Source organism: Canis lupus, chromosome 24 (assembly GCF_011100685.1).
Source record: "Canis lupus familiaris isolate Mischka breed German Shepherd chromosome 24, alternate assembly UU_Cfam_GSD_1.0, whole genome shotgun sequence".
Classification (NCBI taxonomy): Eukaryota; Metazoa; Chordata; class Mammalia; order Carnivora; family Canidae; genus Canis; species Canis lupus.
The window spans coordinates 46,256,768-46,268,829 of NC_049245.1; the positions used below are offsets into that span (position 1 = coordinate 46,256,768).

The 12,062-nt window shown below is 52.7% G+C and overlaps 1 long non-coding RNA gene across 1 annotated transcript; it reads right to left on the bottom strand.

Moving 5' to 3' along the window:
- Positions 1-3,217: 3,217 nt before the first annotated feature.
- On the bottom strand, positions 3,218-7,321 carry LOC111092174. Its single transcript, XR_005378098.1, has 2 exons — positions 6,892-7,321; positions 3,218-3,715 (listed from the first exon to the last, which is right to left on the bottom strand). It is a non-coding gene; the product is annotated as an uncharacterized LOC111092174 (long non-coding RNA).
- Between the last annotated feature and the right edge of the window lie 4,741 nt (positions 7,322-12,062).

The following is a 12,062-nucleotide window of genomic DNA, read 5'->3' on the forward strand; positions in this document are numbered from 1 at the left end:
AGATAAACCACAGGTGAACCACAGATGAACCACAGATGAGCCACAGGTGAACCACAGATGGACCACAGGTGAGCTACAGGTGAGCCACAGGTGAGCCACTGTGGGTGAACCACAGATGAACCACGGATGAACCATAGATGAAACACAGGTGAGCCACAGGTGAGCCACAGATGAGCCACTACCAGGGGCAGGCAGGCGCCATGTAATCACATTCTTTCTGGTCAGCACTCCTGGGTGACCTATGGCAGTGACCAGGCTGCTGAGTTGACAAAGTGCTTGGTCAGCGAGGTATCAGCTTGCATTTCTCAAAGTGAGGCCCCCTCACCACCTGCCCCTGGCCCTAGGGGCCCAGTGCCACCTGCTGAGTGTCTCTTGGGCCCACCTCACACCGTGCAGACCAGAGCTTACACCTGCCTGGAGAGGCCAGGGTGGTCTCCAAGCAATACCTTGTGTCCAGGTGCCGAGCCTCTTGGAGCCTCCATCCTGGCGCCAGAACACACAGGTGAGACGCGCCATCTCACGGCCCGCTGCGGTCAGAGCGAAGTGGGACTTCACCTGTCTATGTGTCACCTGGCCCAAGGTCAAGCAAGGTTACTCTCAACCTGGCCCCTTCTTTCTTGAAGTAGCGAGGGGAAACTTCTGGCAAAATGGGGCAGGGGGGTTCTTTTTGTTGTTTTTATCCGAACCAGTAATGCACACGTGTGGTGAAGCATGACAATTCCCGAGCCCATCTGGGTGGGTCCCCAGGCCGTGTTCCTGACCAACCACCTCGGCTGCTTCTGGACTGAGGTCTCGGCCTGCCCGGGGGCCCCGGGGCCGACACGAGGCGGACACAGAGCTTAAATTGCATGACTTCCCTTCCAGACTCTTCTGAGCGGCTGCCTCCTGAGGGGCCCAGAGCAGCTGGAGCAACCGTGGGGACCAGATGGCCCCGAACAGGTTGCAGGTCTGCAAACATTCCCCCTCCCCTCGGGGCCCGCAGGGTGCCCGGCCCCGCTACGGCGGGGCTTGTGCGCGCCACTTGTTTAGGCTGAAGGGGCGTAAGCAGAGACAGTGAGGCCCCCGGGCGAGCCGTGGAGGCGGCTGGCACGTCCTCGTGGTCTGTTGCCCGATGACCCCTCGTTCAAGGGGGACAGGAAAGCAGAACTCAAGCAAGCTGCAGCCTGCCTCCCCCGCCAGGGAGCCACACTACTCACCTGTTGACTCAGGTGAGAAGGGAACCCTTCCTGCTCCCAGCCTCTGGGGTGGGGGAGGTTGTTACTCAGCACTAGTACAGCAGCTGCTGACGGACACAGGCCGGTCTCAGCCTTTTTATCCCGTAGTGTTTTTCCAGGGTAACCCTTTACATTAAAAGCAATTTATATTATTTAAAAAAAAAAAAAGCAATTTAATATTTTCCTGCTACGTTTCAACTTTTGTAACTCTCTCCGCCCTCTGTCACGTTTCTCAACAGATTTCCCCTTTGTGTGCTTTTGTCGTAAGGGCTTACTTCCTCCCCCCCTCAGCACACGCTTTGAACTTAAAAACCCGAAAACCGTGTTATTCGGAACAAAAGAATCTGGAGTGTCACACATTTGTCGGCGCATGGGTTGCTCCTCGTGTTTTGCTTTCATTTCTCAGAACGACTGTTTATGAACGGGGCCCCCGTGTCTTCGAGCGCGGGCTGGTCTCTGGATCCACTCTCCGCGTGAGGTGGGAACCGCCTGACAGCACAGGCGGCACACGGCAGGCGGAGACGACGTCACGGACTGGAGCGTGACTGCCGCGACCCAGACTTTGGCATCCTTCATCCGCTCCTGGAGCCCGGGAGCCCCCGGGAGCCCCCGGGAGCCTTACTGCGGAGCACATGAGGGGCGCCGGAGGGCTGCGGGGTGGGCTCCCGGGCCGAGGCCGCGGGGTCAGACACAGCGTGTGAAATCCAAACCTGACGCCGCTCTGCAGCGCCACACACGTGCACGAAGCCGAACGGATTGCTTTTTGGTTTTATTCAGTGGTGTCTTGTGTTGTCCTGCCCCCTCTGTCACCGCACGGGAGGAACAGTATTTCAAAACACAGGTTGGGGGCCCCCGGGTGGCTCAGCGGTTGAGCATCTCCCTTCGGCTCAGAGCGTGACCCTGGGGTCCCGGGATCGAGTCCCGGGTCGGGCTCCCTGCGTGGAGCCTGCTTCTCTCTCTGCCTGTGTCTCTGCCTCTCTCTCTCTCTCTGTCTCTCGTGAATAAATAAAATATTTTAAAATAAAATAAAGTAAAGTAAAACAAAAGCACAGGTTAGCATTTCTCAGGGGACTGGCAGGCTGGGTTGGGGATCTGCGAAAAGCTGGGGAGCAGCTGGCAGACCAACCAGCGGGAATCAGCGCTGCCCAGCCAGCCTCAGCGGACCGCGGTGTGGGATCCAAGTCTGCTCGAGAGCCCCAGCTCTGGCCTTTGACCGACTGCCTCTCCACTTCTCCTTTTGACCTTTGATAAGTCACTTAACTGACTAGAGCCTCAACTTAAGCCAAGAAACAAAAGAGTGCATGTTATGGTTTTTTATTCCAATTGAACCACTCAGCTCATCCAGGAGGCCAGCAAAGGGGGCCCCAGGGAGGGGAGTGGGTGCAGGCTGACGCCCGGGCATGAGTGCTCATGAAGTCCACAGACACCCTCATATTCTCAGGGTCACTACATGGTCTTCCAGGCCTCCCCAGGGGGCGCAGGGGGGGCAACCGCCCATTTCACAGAAACCAAAACCAAGGCGTAAGGAGTTTCCAAGAAGCTCCAGGTCACCCAGCTGGAAGCACCAAGGTAATGGTTCAGACCCAGGTCTCCAGACTCAGGCCCTGGGCCCTGCACCCTGGGCCCTGACCAGAGCATCAGCTGACCCTGGAGGACGGTGCGGTGGGGCGAGGGCGGGATGTGACCCCTCCTGGGAGGCTCATTGGCCAAAGAGGGAGGGAACCAGGGAGGCAGTTGTCCTCTTCCCACCCCCCTGGTTGCACTGGGGATCCCCTTCTGCCCCTGGCATCCTTCTTTACCATTTCTAGGGCCCGCGGTGGCTGAGACTGTGGGCCGCCCGCACGGGAGGCCTTGCACTGCCACCCACTCACAGCCACCGTGAGGGAATAATCCTCCCGGCTGTACGCAGAATTCAAGGATGATAATTGGGTCTGCTTCAAAACAGTAATCCCCACAGCCTTAAAACATGCAAAATAAAAATAAATTAATCACCCCCATCAGCATTTCACGGTACGTTTATAATTTTTTATTTAAATGCTTAATATCATAAAACAAGCTTGGCACGCAAGGGAAACTGTTGATTGCATCAGAAGAAATTTCTCTCTTTTAAGTGAAAGTAAATACTAATTAGGGCATCCCCAGAGAGGAAATTAAGATGAAGGAAGCAGGTCCCAAGTTGGCCAAACTGGGCAATTATTCCCTCAAAGGTGGCAACGCGTCATGATAAAGCCTAACGATTCCCGAAGTGATCCGTGGGACTGATTTATGGGCCAAAGCAAACACGTCGTCCCCCAGGAGGCCTGCAGGTTAGAGACGCCTGGGAGTGCGGAGGAGAGAGCAGATGGAGGGAGGCTCCGGGGTCCTCAGGAGCCCAGGAGCCCTTCCTCGGATGCGCCTCCTCCTAACGATGGATTTTCACCTACAGCCCTTCCTCGGACCCCTCCTCGGCCACGCGCTCCACGGGAGGGACGGGCTGCCCACGAAGACCCATTGTTCCGACTCTGAAACGAGAGAAAGGGAAGCAATTAACATCTTGGCAGTGGGCAGACTCAACCACGCGTGACCACTTTTATTTAACTTCTCCCCCAAATGCAAGACTGAAAGACATTTATTAGTTCACACAAAGGGCATCTCTGAACAGCAAACATTCAATTATTTCAATGTTTACTGTTGCGAAAACTGCAAGAGAAAATGTACGTTCAGCAGACACACTCTGAAAGGTCTTCTGAAAATGAGGTTTTTCCACCATTTCGAAGGCACATCCTATAATTTTGTTTGTTAATCACTGCAACTCACTGGATGCAATATTAGATTTTTTTGTTTCTGTTCCTGCAGGCTCCCCCTCCACCCACGCGCCCCCCACCCCATAGGTCCTGGCCGTCTGGTCTGGGCTGGTGTCTCACAGTCTACGTTGCAATGCCTCACCACCACTGTCCCCAAATTAGATATCAAAGCACCTCTGGGCAGGATGATGCTCAATGACAAATGGAGTTTGTGGAATATCTTCCAATTCGGAGGCCCTTTTCTCCAAGAACACATGATAAAGCAGTTGCCTTAACAGCCGGCTTGGTGGCCTCCTTGTGCTCTCTGCGTCCTCTGCCCCACAACCCGGTGTTCCCACCAACTCACTCAGGGCTGGGCCAGGTGACTCGCTTTGGCCACTGAGATGCCAACAACTGTGATTCAAGCCAAAACTTGAGAAATTTCAAGCATTTCCCTTCACTCTTTGACCCTGGCCACCACCTTGAGCAAATATCCGAGGGTTTCCTACCAGGAAAAAACACGAAAGACTCCTAGGGAGACACTCCTGTCTAGCAGCACTGCCCCCCGCCCCCAAGCATCCCACAGGCTGACTACAGACAGGACCCCCCCCCCCCCGACAGCTGAGCCTGCCTTGGATCAGCATCACAGCCCAACAACTCACACACTCATAATGCACATTAGTTCCCTCCAGTTCTCAGGAGTTGGGACGGTTTGTTACACGGTGTCAAGGCTGCAGGTAGCTGAGACAAACATAACACACTGACCGATCATCAGGCACATGTGTCAGCTGTGGTGCCTGGTGCTTTACTGGCTTGGCCCTGGTCTGCCCAGTGACGCCAAGATGCAGTTGTCATGACTCATATTTTCATAGACAAGGTACCTTACATGGTAGAGCTCATGAACAGGAAAAACTGAGTTTGAACCCAGAGCAGCCTGTCCCCCAAGTCCCTCCCCACAAGCCACCAGCCTCCACACAGCCAGGCACTCCCCCTAAGCATAAACGGGTTGGCCAGTCTCCATCCATTCAGCTCCGCAGGCTCTGAACCATGCCTCTGAATCACTGCCACGTCATGCCCTGGAAATGTTCCCTGGAAATGCTCTAGGAACAAAACCACCTTGAGCGTCTAAAAGCAGACATGCGAGCTCGGCTATCGGTAGCGGCCCACCCGTGCTTCATCGTGTCGGCTCATCCTCCCATTATGTCGTGTAATAGGATCTCTCCAAACAGCCCCACGCACCAGATACCAAATCCCCCCACTCATCCTTTGGGATTACAGGATCCCCGACTGTGGGGGAGTGGCTGTCACCCTCCATTGCTAGTCTCCAAGCTGCAGTCACCCGCCTTGGGGCATACACAGAACGTGCCTGGGACGGATCGGATTCATCCAGTTGCTTTTGTTCTGAGTCGCTTCCCAGGCGGAGGCCGGCTACTTTGAGCTGAGCATGAACGTGGCTGCACTTGCTATGTTTCCCGACGGGGGCATGAGCTGGAAGCCATGCCAGGGCCGGCAGCTGGGCAGCCGCTCGGGGACCTTATCGGGCGTGGTAATAGATATGGTAAGTAAATACCTGTTGATGAACGAATAAAAACACGTATGTACGGGGAGATTCTAAGCACACATTTGCGTTTACCAGCGCTTCTCCACGTGGGCCGCCTATTAGAGTCATCCGGGGTGTCCAGAAAAATACAAATGACCAGACTCCATCCTGGACCGATTAAGCAGAGGAGCTTTAAGCCCAGCTCTTCCCTGACACCCGTGATGTGATGATGTCATCTCCCCCGGGGAGGTCTTGTATAGAGTCTCCACCGGAGGGTTCACCAAATGTCCTGTGAGTAGAAGTGAAGCCCCAGCCCCACCTGCCAACCACCAAGCTAAGTTCTGTTTTCCCTGCAGCTGTTCACACATATAAGGACGTTAGGGTGACAAATGAGCCGGGATCACTTAGACACGGCTTGAGGAGGAGCCTTCCCAACCCCTGTCGCAGCTGGAGACTGTTCCCCTGCAGGTCACACATTGACTCGGCTTCTCGCCAGCCCCGAAGCACACCTCAAGGGCCTGGCTTGTGCACTCCCAAGCACAGGGGCCACCGACCCCGCCCAGCCGGCCTCAGCAAGCTTGTAGGACCGTTAGTCTCTGAGCAGAGCCACAGCCGGCAGGACACACCCGCCCCTGACAGCACGTAGATTGTGAACGTTGTCCCTTTCAGCCCAGTTAATGAAGCTTCCGCGTGATGCCAGCTTTCATCTGTCAGATAAACACCAGCAAGCAGGGTAGAGAGGCCAAGCCAAACTCTTGCTTTGAAGCATGAACTTCATGTAAATCAGGAAACAAGAATTGGTAGCTTTCTCTAGTGCAGACTCAATATGAAATCAGCTGACACTTGGTCCAAGCATCAGGGCCACTTTCATCAAATCAGAGATAGATGCATGGCTGTGCCCCCGACCAAGAGGCCAGAGGCTTCTACAGACATTGGGTGGCCGACCCCACCTGTGCCCAGGCAATCCGGCTGCTTGTCTCCCACACCGTGTGAACCAGCCAACAAGCAGCCATGTTAAACCACTAAAACAGCAATTTCCTGTGTTTCTGCATAAATAGGAGAAAGGCTAGTCTGTTTTACTGGAAGTATCTTCCTTGGTTGGGTGTCCAGGGACCCAGCTTCTAGGCCCACCTTTGCCATTAACTTCCTCTAGGTCTGTTTGGTCACTGAAAATCCATGTCACGTTAGCTATCTGACCCATTTCCTCTCTGGGAAAAGAGGCATTGGGCTGCCAATCGCCCACATCTCTGAGTATTTACCATTTCGTGGATATAAGCAATTATCAGCGCTGCACAACCCTAGAAGGTACGGACTATCATTACTCCATTTATCAGTTAAGGAGACTGGGGGCAGAGGAACGAACCATGCAACGTACAAGTGGAGACTCCAGGTCTGGAAGGATTGCCCAGGACACCATCATTCCGCCTCCCTCCAAAAGCAGAAGACTCCTTCCAGCCGTAGGGCGCTATGACTCTGCCGTTGACAATCTGTCGTCTTACAACCTGCTCACTGTAGATGGCTCCTCTTCAGTGGCATTTGTACAAAGTAACATCTGAGCTGCCTCCCAGCCCACAAAGGCCTGCCTGTCACCAGACATACATAGAAGGACAGGCCACTTGCTTCATTACATCCAAGGTCTTCTTTTTTTTTTTTTTTTCCCAAGGTCTTCTTTATTCCCTGCAAGTTTTTTAATCTCCTCCTGCCAGCTGGATGAGGCCAACTTGGCACTTAGCATCTATGTGCTCCTCCTTCTTGAGCCTTCTTGTCCTGCCAAGGTTGACACGCTGAAAACTATGTTTCCCAGAATCCATACTATAGGGACCTGATGCTCAGGTGGCCTCCAAGGACCCCTTGAGGGTGCAACAGGCCAGAGGAATGAATTCCAGCAATTAAGTAAGCTTGGAAGCAGGTCCTTCCCCAGGTGAGCTTGCAGATGAGACCCAGGCCCTGGCTGGAAACCAAGCCAAGCCCACCAGGATGAACCCCAGATCTACAGGAACTGTGAGCTACTTTGATAAAAGCAGCAACAGGAATGAATTCACCTCGCATCCAGAGTGGCAGATGAGATCCAGTCCTGCCGATTGGACGCTCTCATGGAGATGTGGAAGAAAGAAGGGAGGTTGTCTTCTGGCTTCCCTCGGCTGGCTTCAGCCAGCACCTGTGTCAGGTCACCAGCTTGCCATTGCAGTGATGGTGGCAGTCAGGACATAGTCTGAGTATCCTCTTGGTTACAACAGTGTCAGCAGATTCCTGAGCACCGATGCCCCAACCAAGAGATCACAGTTCCCACGTGTTGTTGGGATCACTAGCCCTGTGGTGGCCTCCCAATTTCCCACCTTCTCGAGGGTAGAAGAAGCGGCAGCTGCCCAGCAGCTCACATCTGCAGAACATGCTATGCTGTCCGTGCAGGCTGGCAGCTCTGCGAATCTCTAGTGCCCACCTCTCCCACCATCCAGAGCTTTCACAAGACCCGCTTCCCCGTGTTAGGTCACTTTATGCTTTCACCACCTTGAGAAGTTTCTGTTTCTTTCCCTGAGCCCTAACAGATCCCCCTGGCATCTGGAGTGTTTCTTGGAAAGTGAAAAGAGCCCTTCAACTTTCTTGCCATGTACCTGAATGCTTCTTCTCCATGTAAATTCAAGATACTGTGACTCTTGGCCATATACGAATTAGACGACATAATCCTACCTCAAGTACATATGGAGCCTTGTAGTTTACCAAGCTGTCCTAGAGAAATAACTTCCTTCACACCTCACAACAGCTCCCTGAGGCGGGTGGACACCCCTCACCTTGCCACATGCTAGAGACGAGGAAACCGACACTCGGAGGCAGCGCACGTGCCAGCCAGAGTCAGAAGTAGCAGAGCCAGGACTCCAGACTCGGCACCAGCATAGCCCTTTCCTCCATATGATGGCATTTCCTATTATTTATTATTCTTGTGACTTGCTGAATTAGGCCACACTTAAAGCATCCAGTTTCTACAAACACGGACTGCAAGGTGAAAATGTCCATTAGATCATTCCCTTAAATCCATTCCCACGGGGCTTGCATGCCTGCCCAGTGAGTAAAACCCTAATGTGCTCATCCATTTGCTAATTTCTGGAACGTGAGTGCCCATTATTGGCAAGTTCAGGGACCATCCAAAGACCTTGACCAGTGGAGAGAATGGGAGTTGAAAGATACCCACACTCTCTTGCTTACCTCCTCTTTGCACAAAAATGTCCGTTAGCTCAGCCTTATGCTTGTGGATCTGTGAGCACCCAGAAGTGCCTGTCCCTGTTTATCCAGATGAATGTTCTTGTCTACTTTGTACCAAGGCTACTGTATCAGTCAGTGACAGCCCTGCCCAAGCTGGGGTACAGATATGAACAGGATCTTTTGGAGGCCATAGAGGTATATTGCCGTCTTGGCAACAAGAAGGCTTCCCAACGTCATGAAAGGTCAAGGTCAAATGAAAGTAACAAACTCAAACACTGACTCTGGAAGAGAGTTTATTCATAATCCAAGTGTTGTAGAGACCAGAGCTAGGAGCAATGACTGGAAATGTCTGGGAGACTGATATGGGGCACTATTCAGTCCTCTGCAAAGTCCTTACCCTAAAATTAATAAAGCCCCTGTCTCTAGAGGTGACCAGGTCACTCGGACCACCTGATGTCAGCTATGACCTCTATAGGAAGCAGAATCTTAGCATTGATGACATGGGATCCTTCTAAGCCCCCCTTCCTTGACCCTTAGTACCACTTGCAGTCCCAGTGACCACTGATAGAGCAGACTTTCTGGATTAATTGTCCTCGTTTCCACCCATTCCACTGTGGAGGCATACAGCATGATGTACTAAAGCCGAGCTCCTAGGCCACCGACGTCCCCTTACTGCCGATCTGTGCTGGGAGGCAGGTAGGCCCAGAGACATCTTTTCCTTACAACCAGGCAAACGTGAATAGCAAAGATGGGAAAGAGATTCATTTTTAAAGCAAAAGCTACATAGGAACATATCATGAACATTTTGGAAGCCAGTAGAACGTAATTGGGTTTTCTAACCACCTCGCCATCTCATCTGCCTCAGCCTTGGAGGGACAATGCAGATGGATGTGAAATAAAAACCAGCCATGCCCCGGAGCCCAAGCCTAGTGCAAGCAAACAAGCCTAATTACCTGCCGGAGCTAATTGTTCCCATTCGAGCTGGCTTCTGGACCTCTCCACGAAGGCCTTGGGAAGGAGACGCATCAGAGACTCACAGGCCAGAGCCCAGGGAAGCGAGATGCACTCACACAAGCAGTGCACGGGCAAGAAGGCTTTTTAAGTAACTTCTCTTTGAGCTGCTCCAAACGAGGCAGCCAGAGCGAGAGGGCTGCTTCCTCTGAAGGTGCCCGGAACAGCTCAGAATCTCATTCAAAGTGGCAAGAGGAAAACAGACCTGGATAACATGATGCACACACGCACTTTGATCTCAATCAAGGCGCTCTGCGAGGAGCGCCCTGGTGTCGATGCTCCGAGAAGCTGACACCTGGAAAGACAACCCCTGCCTCAGAAGAGAGTGCCCCCGCCTCTCCTCCTCCCTGCAGATGCTGCAGAGAACTGGTGTCTAAGGGGCCACATCTACACATCGGCAGCGTCCATGGGTCACAGTCTGTATCCCCAAGGGACACCTTGAATTGTGACAGCTCCTCTTAGCAACGTGAGCCGGCCTCCCTCCTCTCGCTCCCTGCCACTCTCCCCGGTTCCGGTCTCCAGGAGATCTCACTCTGTCTGGGGAGAGCTGCGCTCAGCAGGGTTTGGAATCTCTGAGGCATAGGATGCTGGATGAAAGGAAATGGGTCCCAGCTGCACAGCAAAGCTCCCCAAGTCAGCATTGGTGATTCTCTTTCCCCACACTCACCTCCAACTTAGCAGCCAATCTGGTCAGCACTGTCTGTGAAGTATATGGAGAATTCAAGCTTTTCACCTCACTTGCACCATTACTTCCTGGGCCCAGGCACCCAACACCCTTGGCCAAGCCAACTACAGTCAGGGATTACAGAAAGTCTTTCATGGGCTCTAATCAATCATGCATGCCTTTATGAGCATTCCATTATATCTATCTATCTATCTATTGATCGATCGATCGATCTATCGATCGATCTATCCATCCATCCATGTGTATCATCTGTCTATCCATCTAGCCATTTACCATTCATCCACCATCCATCCATCTATCCATCCACCATCCATCCATCTATCCATCCACCATCCATCCATCTATCCATCCACCGTCCATCCATCTATCCATCCACTCATCCATCCATCTGTATCATCTATCTAATCTACCTACCTACCTACCTCCCCATCCAACCACTCCCCTTCCTAAGATCAGTTGATCATCTACCTCCCTAAGTATCTATCTATAAAAACAGTTGTTAAAAATTTTACATATATAGATACATATCATAACCTATATCAAATATGTAACACTCATTAAAATATTTTATATATGACATATTTTATATATCACAAAAACTCAGTCATTAAAATTGTACATATGTGTGTGTGTGTGTGTGTGTATGTGTGTGTATGTCTTGTGTTGGTATAAAGACAAAACTGTTGGCATAAAGAAAGAATAATGGGGGCACCTGGGTGGCTCAATTGGTTCAGCATCCAACTCTTGATTTCAGCTCAGGTCATGATCTCAGGGTCATGAGATCGAATCCTGAGTCAGGCTGAGCTCAGCAGGGAGTCTGCTCCTCTCCCTCTCCCTCTGCTCCTCCCCCTGCTCACACTGTCTCTGTCTCTCTCTTAAAGGAAGGAAGGAAGGAAGGAAGGAAGGAAGGAAGGAAGGAAGGAAGGAAGGAAGGAAGGAGGGAGGGAAATAAAGAGAAGCAGTCCCTCAACTCCCTGAAACTGATGCCAGGGCTGAACAGGAGGCAGATCCCAGCTCCCAGGACGTAAGTGTGCAGAGATGTTCAGGACAGAACCACGGCGCTGAGACGGGACAAGCGGGTGTGAGGAAACCTAACCAATTGATTGACTCTGCAGGGAGATTTAGCTGGGTCAAGGTTCCCAGGGGTGGGTTCTCTGCCAGCCTTGGATCGGGGTTTTAGGTCCACTCTGCACGAGTGCCTCTGGGGAGTCCCAGGGCAGGACTTCTCCTTGGCTTCTGGTGACCAGGCTGGGCCCCGCACAGCTTTCCCAGCGCACAGGCACATTGCCCTCATTCTGCAGCAAAAACGTCAGCTCCCCACTGTGCTGTGGCCGCGGGCCAGGACACCTCGTTCCCTTCCTTATGTTTAACCCAGTGGCTTCCCCGCCCCGTGCATCACACCTGCTGCTGGCCGTGGAGCAGGTGACATCACGTGGCACTTTGGGGCAGGCACGGCCGCCGCCCTGCCGGGAGGGTCTTCCCGCCAGCCACTCCTGGATGCTCGGCGCTCTGGACCGCTTGGTTGCTTGGTAACAATTTTCACGGCTGCATTATAAGGAGATTTCTGAACAGAGGATTGCTTAAGACCTGACAGCAATTACAGAGAAGCCAGACCGCGGCTTTCATTCCAGAAACCAACACGCACACGGGCC